At 44.6% G+C, this 18,305-nt stretch overlaps 1 long non-coding RNA gene across 5 annotated transcripts in view; it reads left to right on the forward strand.

Moving 5' to 3' along the window:
• Positions 1-18,305, forward strand: part of LOC140895735 (uncharacterized) — a 69,620-nt gene that overhangs the window by 1,938 nt on the left and 49,377 nt on the right. Inside the window, exon 2 of one of the 5 annotated variants that reach the window (XR_013634429.1) lies at positions 9,588-9,681. The exons of 3 other annotated variants lie outside the window; for them this stretch is intronic. This is a non-coding gene — a long non-coding RNA (uncharacterized LOC140895735). Of the gene's footprint in view, positions 1-9,587; positions 9,682-9,702; positions 9,833-18,305 lie in introns of those variants that run through there. One more of the 5 variants, XR_012154332.2, reaches the window with a different exon arrangement.

Here is an 18,305-nt window from a genome sequence, read left to right on the forward strand (position 1 = left end):
AACCCAGTGTCTTACATTCCACAACCCAACCCCAACTTTGAAAAATGCTGGTTTAGGGTGATCTTTTAAGATCTGAGCTAGCCCAGTAAAGGTGGTCTCTACTACAGGTTTCACTATACTTCTTTCCACACCATATGGGTAACCTGCAGCATTCACTGTGAGCAGAAATTACAGAAACAAATAATTCTGTAGAATTTTTAAATGGTAGATATTTAAATGAACATTTCCAATATACAGATTTTCTAGCTAGGATGTCATGCAGATGTTTTAAGGAATATCAAATCTTGTGCTTCACAGTTCACAATGATTGCTCCTGATGGCGCCATGTGGGAGACTTATCTTCCCATTGTAGAGCAGCAGTTCTCAAACTATGGTTTGGGACCCCAAAGTGGGTCACGACCCCATTTTATTGGGGTTGCCAGAGCTGTGTTAGACTTGCTGGGGCCCAGGGCCGAAGCCCAAGCACCACTAGGCTGTGGGCTCAAGCTTTGTCTTTAGCCCTGGGTAGCAGAGCTCAGGCTTGGGCTTGAGCCCTAGGTGGCGGGGCTCAGGCCCCTCGTGGCGCTGACGCTCTTTGGCTTCGGCTTTCCCCTGCCCAGGGCAGCAGGGCTGGCGGAGGGGCTCAGGCTTTGGCTTTGTCTCCCCCCCCCCCACCTGAGCTGCAGGGCTCAGCGGGTTCGGGCAGGTTCAGGCTTTGGTCCGCCATCCTGGGGATGTGTAGTAATTTTTGTCATCAGAATGGGGTGGTGGTGCAATGAAGTTTGAGAACCCCTGTGCATTGCAAAATTGGCCTGGTGAATTTATGGGAGAGGATTTTCTTCCCCAGAAATAGTACGTATATAGGTCATTGCTGGAGGCAGGATACCAACCTCTATGGTCCAGTAATCCATTCTGGTATGGTCACTCCTGTGATCCTGTTCAAAGTATTTCTCTATTAAAGAGGTGGCTATGTTTTTTATCAATGAATCACAGTTTATTCTTTGTATAAAAAGAACCCTACCCTTGGAAAAAGTAATACACCTGTACATAAAAAAGGACTACAATTACTATTTTTATGGGGAGATTGTATATCCTGAAATTAGTTTAGTGGTTTTTCCATAGTGTATATTAACTAGAAAATGCACCAGTTCTTTCTCTCAGGTTGGGATCAAAGGGAGAGGAAGTTTTGGGAATGGCCATATTACAAAGCCTAAGTGCCTTCATTGTACTGTACTTCATCAGCAGGTAAAATTTCTGTGTATAGCACTTGACCTTTTTCCTAGTAGCAAACAGTTACTATTATGACATTAAATAAATTTAACGAATATTTAGTTGATTATTAGACCTATTTACTAAAGGCTTGATTCTGCTTCATTTACTCACAAAGAATAGTACTTTACTCTTTGAGTAGTCCCATTGATTTCATGGGGAGTACCTGTGGAGTATGACATTACTCAAAGGATTTTAAACCTTATGCTTCAGTGTTTAAACCAATCTCTAGCTATAAGACGCCAGGTAAGACCTGTGTGAAAGGCAGGTTATCCCACATCTGGTTTCTAACATTCCCTCCTCTGCAGCTTCTAGTTCTGACCACTGTCCAAGAGAGGATACTGGCCTCACAGGAGAGTGGTTCTGATCCAGTATGTCAACTTCAATGTTTCTGTGTTTGAGAAGCAGAACTGGGCCGGAAATAGTTTATTAAATTGCTATGATCCTTCAAATACATTTGATGCCAACGAACCATGTCAGGAAAACACTACTAAACCAGAGTTTTGGTCATGCTTTTTCTTTTCTGAGCTTCCCATGATGAAAGCTGGATGAATTAAAATACAAAAACACAAATACAATAAAAATACAAAATACAATATAAAGAATACAAATAACAACTGGAATGACTCCATACACATTACAAATGGTACATTATATTGTAAGATTGAAAACAATGTCCTCATTGTTTCTTCTGCACCTTTACTACACAAATGACCCCTCTGCCCAATTTTGTGGTGGTTAGAGTATGAAATTTGGATTCCGAAAGACTAGTTTCTGTTCCTGGTTTTGCCACTGATTTTAGGGTCTTTGCCAAGACACTTATTAACCACTCTGTGTCTCAGTTTCCTCGTCTTTAAAATGGGATAACAATATTTTCTTTAGAGGATTGTTGTGAGTCCTAATAAATTAGTTTAAGTGCTTTAAGATCTTTGTATAAAAGGTACTATATAAGTTCAAATAATTAATATTAAGGTATCCAATACAGCCAATGAATAATTTTAAACTGAATTGCGCTGCTAAGACATCATGAATATTTCTAAGGATGGAGTCTCATTCTGGAACATTAGTTCATTGGAATCTTTACATCACAATATTTACAAGTTTTAACTGGATCTTTGGAAGAGCTTAATGGCTGGAAGTTGTATGAGAGGAGATCCCTGTTCGACTTGACTTAGACCAGGCTGTGCAATCTTGCAGTAATAACTTACACAATTTTGGGGATGCTACAGCAGTAGAGGCAGCTTAAAGGTATAGCTTTGAATCTGAGCCTGGGACCCTAAAACCTGCACCTTCATTGAGAAAGAGGGAGATTTTGAAGGCCCTCTTGGATCCAAGGACCCATCTTTTGACTGTGTCTGGGTGCTTAAAGTTAGGCTTCTAAACCTGTATTTAGACTCCTAAATAATAGTAGCTGGGATTTTCAAAGCTATTAAAGAGACTTCAATAGAATTTGTGGACACCCTCCATAGTGAAGGCAAACAGTGGCTGCAGGAGCCCTGGATCATGTGTATGTATTTACCTGGGGCCCAGAGCCAGTGAAGAGATATGGGGCATCCTTGCAGATGGCCGTGGCCTCCCACAGATCACCTGGGATATGTATATTTATGGACAAACTCCACCCTCCAAGATAATAATCCAGATACTTCCTCCTCTTTACTCCATCATGTGTGTTTTCACATAGGAAGGGTTGATCAAGGCCTTTCTTTTTAATTAAACCAAAACCGATATCATCATGTAGATATTTCTTCACATAAAAAAAAAATCCTTTGGAGTCTCTGCTTAATATCCACATGTAGACTATGCAGGGGAAAAATTAAAATGCTGTCCTTTGTTTTTCAAGCTCTCTTAATTCTACAAAGCTATCTCTGAACAGGCACAGGAATAAATACAAATACACTGTAGATACATTATAATCTTCCTAGACAAATTGTTTATTGGATCAACAGTTCTAAAAGCTCTCAGGCTTTATTTAACAAACAGATAAAGTTGTTTTCTTTAGTTAAAGTAGTTTTCAGTTATAGCCTAGGAGAAGAAATACAACTGTTGAAGTGGTTTTGGATTTTTAAATAACAGATTAATAACTAAAACGATTTGCAGTTCACACAAGATAGAAAGGACTTCTTTAATGAGACAGACCAGAAAGAGCAGATGATATAAAACAGGAAAAATGTGGCATATCCAAACTGTCTCTGACTAACAGAGACAGTTGTAACAATAACATTGCAAAGGTGCAACAGCAGGAAGTGTTTTAATTATTAGTATGTGTGTAATTGTGACATAAACTGGATTAAAGGGATATTGAAATATATTTCCAGAAAAAATACTGACATAAAAAGTATTTGGGGATAGTATGTGCCTTTAAGCCATTGCCCACATCAGTGGCAGTATCTAGAGGCACTGAGGCTGTAGCAGAGATGCTGCAACCAGAGCCCTATCTATGCTAGGAAATTTTACAAAATAATTCCCACCAGTTCTACCACTGATTCAGAAGTGCTGGTGTCAGCATGAGACTTCACGTAGAATAAGATCCTCTATCCAGATTACTTAAAGATTTTAGTAAGTTTAATTAACATGATGGTAAAAAGCACCAGAGGCTGCTGGAACCCTTTCTGTATTAAACTCACATTAGAATGGGAGCCCTTTCTGTGAAATACACGAGTGTAGACAGAGCTTAGTAGTGCTGGGGAGCAATCAAACTCCTTACTGTGCTGACCCATGTGCGGAGGCAGTAGTGCTATGGCTCTGTCCTTGTCAAACTTTATGGATTTTAGCTATCAGCACTAAGTCTCCTAGTCCACTGACACCTGGAGCATGAGGACCAAGAATATGCCTAGCCCCTGTACAGGGGAACAAAGGGTGGAAAAGTTCCTCATGCTCACTAAGCCTCCTGCCCAATGTGCTTATTGAGAGGCTAGGCACATTCTTCTTATAAACTGTTGCTCTCTAGAACATAATCTGCACACCTGTCTGTTCTTACCTCTTTTCATGTCTCACATCCCTCCATCTACCTTCTTCATATCCTTCTCCCCATCTTACCAATGGGTTTTATTCCATTCAGCCCTTATCCCTGGAGCCCCATCTCTGACTGAGGTCACTATGTCTCTATCTTTTCCTCCTTGAAACACACTTCTGCCAAACACCTTAGGACCCTCCTCAAAGAAGTGTTAACAATAGAGGTAACAGGGGTTGAGTGAAAAACAAAGAAACAAAACTCTGAACAAAAAAATCATGGAACTAGCAAGATGCATGATAAATTCACAGCTCACTCACTCTCTCTTGCATCCATTTCCCCCCAGACTTTGCTTATGTGTCATCAAGACTCTGACCCTGCAGCTGACGGCATGGGTAGACCCCTAAATCTGTGCAAATCTCCACTGAAATCAATGGGGCTCTGTGCAGGTACAGACTCACATGGATTCAGTTGCAGAATTAAACAGAATCCAGGAATAAGATTAGTAGAGGTAATGCTTGTACCATCAGCTGAGCATATATTCCAGGGGTGGCCAAACTGTGGCTTGTGAGCCATATGCGGTTATTTTACAGTTAAAGTGTGGCTTGCTGAACCCCCCACATCCGGCCCCGTTCCCTTGCAGCAGGTGGGGGCAGGGGCTTCTGCCCAGCAGGGACAGGGGCTCTCAGGGCTTCATCCCCACCAGGCGTTTCTGCCACAGCTTGGGGCTTCATTAGGAGTGGGACTGAAGAAGCCCCGAGCCCCAGCAAGTGCCTCCTGTGGGTCAGAAGCCCTGAGCCCTGGCAGCTGTGCCCCGGCCCTCGAACTTCTGAAGATTATCATATGCGGCTCGGAGGGTCAATAAGTTTGGCCACCCATGGTATATTCCCACCTTTTTCTACAATTAGTCAAAACTGTGTGTTCTTACTGGATCTGTTGCTCCTCCTGGATTCTTAGATGGCAGTGATGACCCATAGGACCTTTCATTTATAGTTAGATCGTAGGCTGCAATTATTCCTGTCTAAATAGGAATTTAGACAGGAATTCTGTTTAGCCTGCAGAAGAGAAGAATGAGGGGGGATTTGCTAGCTGCTTTCAACTACCTGAAAGGGGGTTCCAAAGAGGATGGCTCTAGACTGTTCTCAATGGTAGCAGATGACAGAACGAGGAGTAATGGTCTCAAGTTGCAGTGGGGGAGGTTTAGATTGGATATTAGGAAAAACTTTTTCACTAAGAGGGTGGTGAAACACTGGAATGTGTTACCTAGGGAGGTGGTAGAATCTCCTTCCTTAGAGGTTTTTAAGGTCAGGCTTGACAAAGCCCTGGCTGGGATGATTTAACTGGGAATTGGTCCTGCTTTAAGCAGGGGGTTGGACTAGATGACCTTCTGGGGTCCCTTCCAACCCTGATATTCTATGATTCTATGAAAACAGACCTTATAATGGGCATATTCAAGTTTATCACCACCAAGATAGATTACTGTGATACACTCAATAGGAAGACCATTCAGAAGCTCCAACCAGTGCAAAATACAATGGTTTGCCTGAATTGAGTAGACCTCTCCAAGCACCTGTACTCATGTGTCTGCACTGGCTCCCTGTTTGCTTCTGTGTGCAGTTCAAGGTGTTGGTGGGTGAAAAGTGTTTAATACTCAGATTAGTGTGAAATTTGATTACCTGAGACTGTCTCTAAGCCCTATACTCTTTGTGGCTGTTCGTATCAGCTGGAAGGCTCTTGCTGTCAGCTCCGGATACTGTACCTTCCAGCTTCTCCAGCAGGGCTTTCTCAGTTAAAAATCTTCGACTTGGAATTCACTCCCTTTGGTAGTCTGCCAGAGCACAGTGCTAGCAGTCTTCTGAATATCAGGCAAGTTGCATTTATCTGGTATAGCTTTGGGTTGATTTTCCTTTCCATTAAAATATGGTTGCTACTATTCTGACTGTTGAAGCAGTGGTTTATGTGAATGCTACCACCATGAGTAGCTTTAGTTAATGTGTTTGAAAATGTTGTAAATAAGTGACTAGTTGTGCTGGCAACAGGCTCTAGAAACCATGAAAAGAAATAAATAACAGAAGGGACGGAAGTAGCAGATGGTACAAAAAAATAGAAGGTACAGAATATTCTGGAATGATATAAAGCATATAAGATACTGCTTATTAATTTTAAAATACACATTGTGAATAAAAAGAACACACTAGTGTGAACAGTATAATGTAATGAACAAGGTTTTTCTTTGAAATTTCACAAAATTAAAAAATGGTATATACAAATGGTGGCATCAGTGACATAAATCTGTGTCCATGACAGCGTGTGACAATGGAGATGCTTCTCTGAGGATAAAATTATTGCAGGAAAAAGTATTTGGTTGCAATTTGACTACTGACCATATATTCAGTCATAAAAAAAGAAGACACTGTGCATTAAACAGCTGCAGTTTAAGACTCTTGTACCAAGTGTAAACGAATGATTACAAAGAAAGTAAAATGTCACATTTTGTTAACAATAATGAGTGGACGTGCCATACACAAACAACGACGATATGTCTGTAAACAGCTCCACATCACACTGTAAACATTTACTCTCCAGAGTCTGGAAGTGATTGTTTGAATTGGAACACTATGTCTGGAAGAAGCAACTAAAATCTCTCTTGAGCATTTGATGACAGACTAGCTGTAATTCAAGCTCATTTTTTAAAGTTTTCCTCATTACAGCTTACAGCAATTTGTCCCCTCCAGGACATTACTGTTCTCTATGACTAAGCAATGCAAAATGTTTAATGATCAGGATTTTATTGGCTGGCTATATTTTGATCTGCAAAAAGAAAAGATTGGGATTTATCACTCATTTTCTCCCCACAATTTTCCCTTCCCCTCCCCTCCCCCTGCCTCCAAAAATAATTTTTTCTACATTTGTGTCTTAAACAGTTCTTTGGGAGTTTTACTGCAAATGATAACATCAAGTACAAGTACAAACCAGACAAGGTTTTTATCGCTTTTGGAAAATGCCTTTCTTGCAAATAATGCATTCTACATGCTTGAAGATCACTCAGAAGTTTAAACTGGTGCAGATCATGGCTCCCTGCTTACTCAGCTAGATTCTGATGTTCCCACTTAACCTCCAGTATTACCTTACTCTTACCTTGATTCAGGAAAAAACTAAAGGATGTTCTTAACTTTAGGCTCATGATAAATCCCACTGACTTCATTGAGGCTTAGGCACATGCCTGAAGTTAAGCACGTGCTAAAGGGTTTTTCTGAATAGAGATGGACTGCTGATTTGGGGCCTCTGTACTTAGCCCCATTGGTTTGAATGGAACTTCTTGTACTGTAAGGGATTACTCAACAGGAGCAATGGAGTAAAATCTAGCCTTTAGAGTTGGCTCCTGTTTGGGGCATAATTCAGCTGTAGTCTTTAGACCGCACTGGCTATCAGTTTGTTTCTGGGTCTAATTCAAGGCATGCTTTTTATCTAGAAGGTTGATTTAGGGACTAAAAGTCCAATAAATTTAAATTAAATAAAATTTTAAAGGAATTTCTCAGAAGACTGTCTCGCTACATTTAAAGCCAGAGGCAGATTTACAGTAAAACACAGGCTCCCCTGGCATGGGGCCCCCCCAATGACAGGGGGCCCCAGGGCCAGGCAGCTGCGGGGGCAGAAGCTTGGTCCTGCCAGCTCCTGGGGCTCCTGCTGCAAGCTCCACAGCCACTGGCAGCCAAGCTCCCCCCTCCCCTGCCCCTCCCTCCCAGCGCTTCCCCCCACCTCCAAACAGCTGTTTGCCGGTGCTCAGGTTGCTCCAGGAAGGAGGGAGGGGGAGGAGCAAGGCCACAACGCAATCGGGGGAGGAGGCGGAGAAAAGGCAGGGGTGTGGCCTTGGGGAAGGGGGTGGAATCGGGGAAGGGCGGAGCAAGGGCGGGACCCCCGCACTCCCCCTACACATACCCCCCAACCCCCTACTGTGAGCTACTCAGGGCAGGGGGCCGGGGTGGGGCTGGGAGCACCCTCATGACCCCAGCCCACACCCCCAGTCCCCTGCCCTGACTCCTGCACCCCCCCCCACACACACCCAGCCCTCCCTGGCTCCTGCACCCCCACACATCCTCATCCCCATCCTAAGCACCAAATAGGAGCTCCTGCATCCCCCCCACATCTCCACCTGCACCCCTCACACTAGATGGGAGCTGTCCCAGGTAAGCGCTCCACACCCCAACCTCCTGCCCCAACCCTGAGCCCCCTCTGACACCCTAAGTCCTGGCCAGACCCTGCACTCCAAAGTGTTTTTACATTTTTTTAAATAAAGCTCTCTTATCCAAAGCGCTTTACAATAGTTAGGTAACGGTACTAACAATATTTGGAAAGATCATTAAGTGGTCTGCCGAAACCCTCAGTGATTTTCAAGTGGTCGGTGAAAAAATAAGTTAGACTACAAAAACAATCAAGGTACCTCACTTTATTTATTTACTTCCTATTACTTATAGGAGGAGGATGAAGGAAAAAAAAAGAATGTTCTTTTTCTTCGCTGGGTCCCAAGGAGGGGCCCCCGAAATGAAGCTGAACACAGGGCCCTACTAACTCTAAATCTGCTACTGTTTAAAGCCAATTTGTACTCGTGCACTTTTATGAAAAAGAACTTGATTTCACAAGTGCTGTTTGTAAACCACGTTCCTTTTTCTTAATACTAGCTAAATAGTGAGAGACAACACATAACCCATCATTAATGTTTGTGGTTGAATAGCAGCTCCATACCCTGCATTCCATGGTAACCAGTCACATCCCTTTTTACAGGTTTAATCAGGAGCAGTAAAACATTTCACCAATGATTCAAGCACAGCATAAAGCAGCAGAGAAGTAAATAAGCTTGTATAGAATTACTAAAGGAAACAATGATATGTCAGCAAATATTCATCTTAATTTAAACTAAGAAATCACTTTCTGTGCCTGTGAAGGTAACAATGTTAACCTCATTTTGCTGGGAGGATTCTCTCACAGGAATCCGACAACAGCAGCTTCAGTGCTAGTACCATTTTCACTGATTTTGCAAGCTGCTCAGTGTGGATGAACCCTTGTGTTCATGCAGAGCCCCACTGAAGGTGATGGGGCTCCCCAGAAGTGCAGCTTGCAAGATCAAGGCTTCAGGTCTTCACAGTATACAACTTCAGCAAGGCAGGTTCTGGAGCTGCTTGATGTTATGTTAGTTTATGTGTGTGAGTGTGTCAGAAATAGTCTCTTTCTAGTCTCTGACTTTGTAAGAGACCAGACCATGTTCTGTATTTGATGGTGCCTGGTGATCATCTGTACTGTACAGCTTCTCATCTTCCTCTGGACTGGGCTGTGGCTGTCAGTCTTGCTTCAGGTCTGCTCAGTCATGTTATCTCTGCTTGCTTTTTTCTAGGTGTCATAAATATAAAGGGAAGGGTAAACCCCTTTGAAATCCCTCCTGGCCAGAGGAAAGCTCCTCTCACCTGTAAAGGGTTAAGAAGCTAAAGGTAACCTCGCTGGCACCTGACCAAAATGACCAATGAGGAGACAAGATACTTTCAAAAGCTGGGAGGAGGGAGAGAAACAAAGGGTCTGTGTGTCTGTCTATATGCTGGTCTTTACCGGGGATAGACCAGGAATGGAGTCTTAGAACTTTTAGTAAGTAATCTAGCTAGGTATGTGTTAGATTATGATTTCTTTAAATGGCTGAGAAAAGAATTGTGCTGAATAGAATAACTATTTCTGTCTGTGTATCCTTTTTGTAACTTAAGGTTTTGCCTAGAGGGGTTCTCTATGTTTTTGAATCTAATTACCCTGTAAGATATCTACCATCCTGATTTTACAGGGGGGATTTCTTTATTTCTATTTACTTCTATTTTTTATTAAAAGTCTTCTTGTAAAAAACTGAATGCTTTTTCATTGTTCTCAGATCCAAGGGTTTGGGTCTGTGGTCACCTATGCAAATTGGTGAGGCTTTTTATCCAACATTTCCCAGGAAAGGGGGGGGTGCAAGTGTTGGGAGGATTGTTCATTGTTCTTAAGATCCAAGGGTCTGGGTCTGTAGTCACCTAGGCAAATTGGTGAGGCTTTTTACCAAACCTTGTCCAGGAAGTGGGGTGCAAGGTTTTGGGAAGTATTTTGGGGGGAAGGACGCGTCCAAACAGCTCTTCCCCAGTAACCAGTATTAGTTTGGTGGTGGTAGCGGCCAGTCCAAGGACAACGGGTGGAATATTTTGTACCTTGGGGAAGTTTTGACCTAAGCTGGTAAAGATAAGCTTAGGAGGTTTTTCATGCAGGTCCCCACATCTGTACCCTAGAGTTCAGAGTGGGGGAGGAACCTTGACACTAGGGTCTAGTCAGTCATGTCATCTCAAGAATTAACAAACCCCCTCCCCACACTCCACTCCTTCCTTCGCTTGGGGCATCATTATTTGTTATCCTTTAAAGACAGGGATGGTTCCACTAATATAGTCAATCTACTCATTAGCTCTTTCCCTATATTACTGAGTTCTCAGTTCTCATACTTAGCTGCCTGAGTCTTCAAAGAGCACTTTACAGTTTTGCATATCAGTATCTGCCTGCCACTCTTCCCGCTCTGAATGTGGCTGACTTCATTAAAGCTAGCAGATGATAAATGACTATTTGTTGTTTTAGTCTTTATCTCTCTGACTTTGAATTTCTCACTCTTAAAAATAAAAAATACCATGGAAATGATCAATACTGCTGCTATCAAATATGTTGTCTGTCTTTAGGCTGTTTTCATTAGATTTAGGAAGATAACTAATAGGTTGTATATTTAGGAAGGAGCTTTTGTTTATAAGCTTCTTCTACAAAAGAATGCAAGTTAATACTTTTGTGTTACTATTGCAATTAATCTAAAAAAAGAATAATAAAATTACTGTAAAGAGGGAAGCTATGGCCATTCCTTTCCCATTCTAATTACTTGTCAGTTAGTGACATCTGTGGCCTAGATAGTGCCATGAAGACAGTCCATATTAAAAGGCAGTGCATAGCAGAGGCATCCTGGGGAGTTGGCTGGAGTGTCCCTGTGTGCTGGTGATCTCCAGCTGCCAGAATGGCCTCTAGAGTCTTTTGGCAGCTGCCATAATTTAGACCCGCCTCTGAGCCGCTCCGTTCTGTACCAGGAGATCAGCCTTGCTTGCTAAAAATCAGGGAGTCGCAAAGGTGGCCTAACGCCACATTTGCTTTCCCCTTCAGCACTGTGCCAAGCGCAGCTCTGCAAAATAGAGAATCTGGCTTATAGTTTTCAGTGATTCAATGTATTATGTACAAACCTACGCACTAGCTATAGTCCAAGAAACTACAAATATGACTAATGGCTTCCTGCTTCCTTGCCATAATACTTATCCACCCTGTCATTAGGGTAAAGGCAAATAGGAGGCCTGAGCTGTGATCCTAACCTGAATAGCTAAACAAGAAAACTTTTGATGGAATAATTAATGTATGTGATGCTGTTTAATCATTCATTTAGAAAGAGACTTCATTTAATCACAAGTACCCACCAAGGATTCCAAAAGAAGAGGTGACAGTGAGAGCTTTGTAATTTATAGCACTGGATCTTTCTTAATCTGTGGTCTAGGGACCAGCCCTTCCTGGTGAGCTGCAAAATGGTTTTGAGAGCCACTCAGTAAAGAATTGGGGTCCTTGAAGAGGAAATGGTCTATGATAATTATCATTCTTTCATGGAGAGGGCCATACAATGAAAAAGCACCTGTTTGCAGTGTTTTATGGTTATAGGCTAGATAGTCTTGCAAAAAAAATCTAGTAAATTATCTAGTCCATCTTCCAAGTCTCTACATCAGGACAAGGCTGATTTAATATCTTAGCCCTGGTCTACACTAGGAGTTGAGGTTGAATTTAGCAGCGTTAAATCGATTTAACCCTGCACCCGTCCACACGATGAAGCCCTTTTTTTCCACTTAAAGGGCTCTTAAAATCGATTTCCTTACTCCACCCCCAACAAGGGGATTATCCCTGAAATCGGCCTTGCTGGGTCGAATTTGGGGTACTGTGGACGCAATTAGACGGTATTGGCCTCCGGGAGCTATCCCAGAGTGTTCTATTATGACCGCTCTGGACAGCACTCTCAACTCAGATGCACTGACCAGGTAGACAGGAAAAGGCCCGCAAACTTTTGAATTTCAATTTCCTGTTTGCATGGTCACCTGCAGCTTGCCATGCTGGCCAGAGCTCATCAGCAGAGGTGACCATGATGGAGTCCCAGAATCGCAAAAGAGCTCCAGCATGGACCGAACGGGAGGTATGGGATCTGCTCACTGTATGGGGAGAGGAATCTGTGCTATCAGAACTCCGTTCCAGTTTTCGAAATGCCAAAACATTTGTCAAAACCTCTCAGGGCATGAAGGACAGAGGCCATAACAGGGACCGAAGCAGTGCCACGTGAAACTTAAGGAGCTGAGGCAAGCCTACCAGAAAACCAGAGAGGCAAACAGCCGCTCCAGGTCAGAGTCCCAAACATGCCGCTTCTATGATGAGCCATTTTAGGGGGTTCAGCCACCACTACCCCAGCCGTGTTGTTTGACTCCTTCAATGGAGATGGAGGCAACACAGAAGCAGGTTTTGGGGACGAGGAAGATGATGATGATGAAGTTGTAGAGAGCTCACAGCAAGCAAGCGGAGAAACCGGTTTTCCCGACAGCCAGGAACTGTTTCTCACCCTGGACCTGGAGCCAGTACCCCCCGAACCCACCCAAGGCTGCCTCCTGGACCCGCCAGGCGGAGAAGGGACCTCTGGTGAGTGTACCTTTTTAAAATACTATACATGGTTTAAAAGCAAGCATGTTTAATGATTAATTTGCCCTGGAATTTGCGGCTCTCCTGGATGTACTCTCAAAGCCTTTGCAAAAGGTTTCTGGGGAGGGCAGCCTTATTCCATCCCCCATGGTAGGACACTTTACCACACCAGGCCAGTAGCACGTACTCAGGAATCATTGTAGAACAAAGCATTGCAGTGTATGTTTGCTGGCATTCAAACATCATCTGTTCTTTATCTCTCTGTGTTATCCTCAGGAGAGTGATATCATTCATGGTCATGAAATAGGGTGCTTTTCTTAAGGGGACATTCAGAGGTGCCCATTCCTGCTGGGCTGTTTGCCTGTGGCTGAACAGAAATGTTCCCCGCTGTTAGCCACACGGAGGGATGAGGGGCTAGCTATGTGGTGGGGGGAGGCAAAATGTGACCTTGGAACGAAAGCACATATGCTGTGTATGTAATGTTAACAGCAAGGTTTACCGTGAAAGAGTGTACCCGTTGTTCTATAAAATGTGTCTTTTTAAATACCACTGTTCCTTTTTTTTTTTTCCTCCACCAGCTGCATGTGTTTCAAGGATCATAGGATCTTCTCCTTCCCAGAGACTAGTGAAGATTAGAAGGCGAAAAAAACACTCGTGATGAAATGTTCTTTGAGCTCATGCTGTCCTCTCACACTGACAGAGCACAGACGAATGCATGGAGACAGACCATGTCAGAGTGGAAGAAAGCACAAAATGACCAGGAGGAGAGGTGGTGGGCTGAGGAGAGTAAGTGGCGGGCTGAAGAAAGGGCTGAAGCTGAAAGGTGGCGGCAGCATGATGAAAGGAGGCAGGATTCAATGCTGAGGCTGCTGGAAGATCAAACTTATGCGCTCCAGTGTATGGTTGAGCTGCAGGAAAGGCAGCAGGAGCACAGACTGCCGCTACAGCCCCTGTGTAACCAACTGCCCTCCTGCCCAACTTCCATAGCCTCCTCACCCAGACGCCCAAGAACGCATTGGGGGTCCTCCGGCCTCCCAGCCACTCCACCCCAGAGGATTGCCCAAGCAACAAAAAGCTGGCATTCAATAAGTTTTAAACTTTTAAAGTGCTGTGTGTCCTTGTCCTTCCCTCCTCCACCACCCCTCCCAGTGCTTCTCTCCTCCACCACCCCTCCCAGGCTACCTTGGCAGTTATCTCCCTATTTGTGTGATGAATTAATAAAGAATGCATGAATTTGAAACAACAATGACTTTACTGCCTCTGCAAGTGGTGATCGAAGGAAGGATGCTTAGCTTACAGGGAAGTAGAGTGAACCAAGGAGCGGGGGGTTTCATCAAGGAGAAACAAACAGAAAGGGAAGAAGGAAGATCCTGGGAACTACAGGCCAGTCAGCCTCACCTCAGTCCCTGGAAAAATCATGGAGCAGGTCCTCAAAGAATCAATCCTGAAGCACTTGCATGAGAGGAAAGTGATCAGGAACAGCCAGCATGGATTCACCAAGGGAAGGTCATGCCTGACTAATCTAATCGCCTTTTATGATGAGATTACTGGTTCTGTGGATGAAGGGAAAGCAGTGGATGTATTGTTTCTTGACTTTAGCAAAGCTTTTGACACGGTCTCCCATAGTATTCTTGTCAGCAAGTTAAGGAAGTATGGGCTGGATGAATGCACTATAAGGTGGGTAGAAAGCTGGCTAAATTGTCGGGCTCAACGGGTAGTGATCAATGGCTCCATGTCTAGTTGGCAGCCGGTATCAAGTGGAGTGCCCCAAGGGTCGGTCCTGGGGCCGGTTTTATTCAATATCTTCATAAATGATCTGGAGGATGGTGTGGATTGCACTCTCAGCAAATTTGTGGATGATACTAAACTGGGAGGAGTGGTAGATACGCTGGAGGGGAGAGATAGGATACAGAAGGACCTAGACCAATTGGAAGATTGGGCCAAAAGGAATCTGATGAGGTTCAATAAGGATAAGTGCAGGGTCCTGCACTTAGGACGGAAGAACCCAATGCACAGCTACAGACTAGGGACCGAATGGCTAGGCAGCAGTTCTGCAGAAAAGGACCTAGGGGTGACAGTGGACGAGAAGCTGGATATGAGTCAGCAGTGTGCCCTTGTTGCCAAGAAGGACAATGGCATTTTGGGATGTATAAGTAGGGGCATAGCGAGCAGATCGAGGGACGTGATCGTTCCCCTCTATTCGACATTGGTGAGGCCTCATCTGGAGTACTGTGTCCAGTTTTGGGCCCCACACTTCAAGAAGGATGTGGATAAATTGGAGAGAGTCCAGCGAAGGGCAACAAAAATGATTAGGGGACTGGAACACATGAGTTATGAGGAGAGGCTGAGGGAGCTGGGATTGTTTAGCCTGCAGAAGAGAAGAATGAGGGGGGATTTGATAGCTGCTTTCAACTACCTGAAAGGGGGTTCCAAAGAGGATGGCTCTAGACTGTTCTCAATGGTAGCAGATGACAGAACGAGGAGTAATGGTCTCAAGTTGCAGTGGGGGAGGTTTAGATTGGATATTAGGAAAAACTTTTTCACTAAGAGGGTGGTGAAACACTGGAATGCGTTACCTAGGGAGGTGGTAGAATCTCCTTCCTTAGAGGTTTTTAAGGTCAGGCTTGACAAAGCCCTGGCTGGGATGATTTAACTGGGAATTGGTCCTGCTTTGAGCAGGGGGTTGGACTAGATGACCTTCTGGGGTCCCTTCCAACCCTGATATTCTATGATTCTATGAACTTTCACACCGTAGCCTGGCCAGTCATGAAACTGGTCTTCAAAGCTTCTCTGATGCGCACCACGCCCTCCTGTGCTCTTCTAACCGCCCTGGTGTCTGGCTGCGCGTAACCAGTGGCGAGGCGATTTCCCTCAACTTCCCACCCAGCCATAAATGTCTCCCCCTTCCTCTCACAGATATTGTGGAGCGCACAGCAAGCAGTAGTAACAGTGGGAATATTGGTTTTGCTGTGGTCTAACCGAGTCAGTAAACTGCGCCAGCGTGCTTTTAAACGTCCAAATGCACATTCTACCACCATTCTGCACTTGCTCAGCCTATATTTGAACAGCTCCTGACTACTGTCCAGGCTGCCTGTGTATGGCTTCATGAGCCATGGCATTAAGGGGTAGGCTGAGTCCCCAAAGATAACTATAGGCATTTCAACATCCCCAACGGTTAATTTCTTGTCAGGGAATAAAGTCCCTTCCTGCAGCTTTTGAAACAAACCAGAGTTCCTGAAGACGCGAGCATCATGTACCTCTTCCAGCCATCCCACGTTGATGTTGGTGAAACGTCCCTTGTGATCCACCAGTGCTTGCAGCACTATTGAAAAGTACCCCTTGCTGTTTATGTACTCGCTGGCTTGGTGCTCCAGTGCCAAGATAGGGATATGGGTTCCGTCTATGGCCCCACCACAGTTAGGGAATCCCATTGCAGCAAAGCCATCCACTATGACCTGCACATTTCCCAAGGTCACTACCCTTGATAGCAGCAGATCTTTGATTGCGTTGGCTACTTGGATCACAGCAGCCCACACAGTAGATTTCCCCACTCCAAATTGATTCCTGACTGACCGGTAGCTGTCTGGCATTGCAAGCTTCCACAGGGCTATTGCCACTCGCTTCTCAACTGTGAGGGCTGCTCTCATCTTGGTATTCCTGCGCTTCAGGGCAGGGGCAAGCAAGTCAAAGTTCCATGACAGTGCCCTTATGCATGCGAAAGTTTTGCAGCCACTGGGAATCGTCCCAGACCCACTACACTATGTGGTCCCACCACTCTGTGCTTGCTTCCCAGGCCCAGAATCGGCGTTCCATGGCTTGAACCTGCCCCATTAGCACCGTGATGCCTGCATTGCCAGGACCCATGCTTTGAGAGAAGTCCGTGTCCATGTCCTCATCACTCTTGTCACCACGCTGACATCGCCTACTCACCTGGTTTCGCTTTGCCAGGTTGTGGTGCTGCATATACTGCTGGATAATGCATGTGGTGTTTAATGTGCTCCTAATTGCCAAAGTGATCTGAGTGGGCTCCATGCTTGCTGTGGTGTGGCGTCTACACAGAAAAAAGGCGCAGAACGATTGTCTGCTGTTGCTCTGATGGAGGGGCGGCGACTGACGACATGGCTGGCTTACAGGGAATTAAAATCAACAAAGGGGGTGGCTTTACATCAAGGAGAAACAAAAACAACTGTCACACAGAATGGCCCCCTCAAGGATTGAACTAAAAACCCTGGGTTTAGCAGGCCAATGTTCAACCCACTAAGCTAACCCTCCCTCTCATATTTCAGGCAGGACTTCATGGAGGGAGGGGCGAGCAAATGAATACAAAACAAATCTGGTCTATTCCTTGTTTTGATCCACTCCATCTATCTTTTACATCTTTGGCTGCCAGCAGATAGTGCAGAAGGACTGTAAGCCATCCACATCTCTTGGCTGCGTGGCAGAAGATGGTACAATAGGACTGCTAGCCATCCATATTTCCTGCCTACTCACCATAAGATGGTACAATAGGACTGCCTGAAGGACTAAAGAGAATGACCTGGTCAAGTCACTCCTAATTTAGTCCCTGCACCCATGTCTGCCCAGGCACTCCTGACCGACGCGGCCAGGAGCACCTCAGACATGACGATGATGGCTACCAGTCCTATTATACCATCTGCTGCCACAAGACAATAGGTTGCTGCTGCTGTGTAGCAATGCAGTACCACGTCTGCCAGCACCCAGGAGACATACGGTGACAGTGAGCTGAGCGAGCTCCATGCTTGCCGTGGTATGGCGTCTGCACAGGTAACTGAGGAAAAAAGGCGCGAAACGATTGTCTGCCATTGCTTTCACAGAGAGAGGGAGGGAAGGAGGGCCTGATGACATGTACCCAGAACCACCCGCGACAATGTTTTTTGCCCCATCAGGCATTGGGATCTCAACCCAGAATTCCAATGGGCAGCGGAGACTGCAAGAACTGTGGAATAGCTACCCACAGTGCAACACTCTGGAAGTTGATGCTAGCCTTGATACTGTGGAAGCACTCCGCTGAGTTAATGCACTTAGAGCATTTTGTGTGGGGACACACAATCAACTATATAAAAACGATTTCTAAAAAACCGACTTCTATAAATTTGACCTAATTTTGTAGTGTAAACATACCCATAGATCATCATAGAGTATCAGGGTTGGAATATTTCCTGGACCATCCTTTAAAAATGGCCTGGCCACTTTCACTCCTCAGTGAGCTGGATTTTTGAATTGGCACATGGCCCAGTGATTAAAATAGCTAGTTTTGTCAATCAGAATACCTGAATTCTTTTCTTTGGTCCTGGATTTTTGTGAAACTTCCCAAGCTAGTATGACAATGTGTTCT

Source organism: Lepidochelys kempii, chromosome 11, assembly GCF_965140285.1.
Source record: "Lepidochelys kempii isolate rLepKem1 chromosome 11, rLepKem1.hap1, whole genome shotgun sequence".
Classification (NCBI taxonomy): domain Eukaryota; kingdom Metazoa; phylum Chordata; order Testudines; family Cheloniidae; genus Lepidochelys; species Lepidochelys kempii.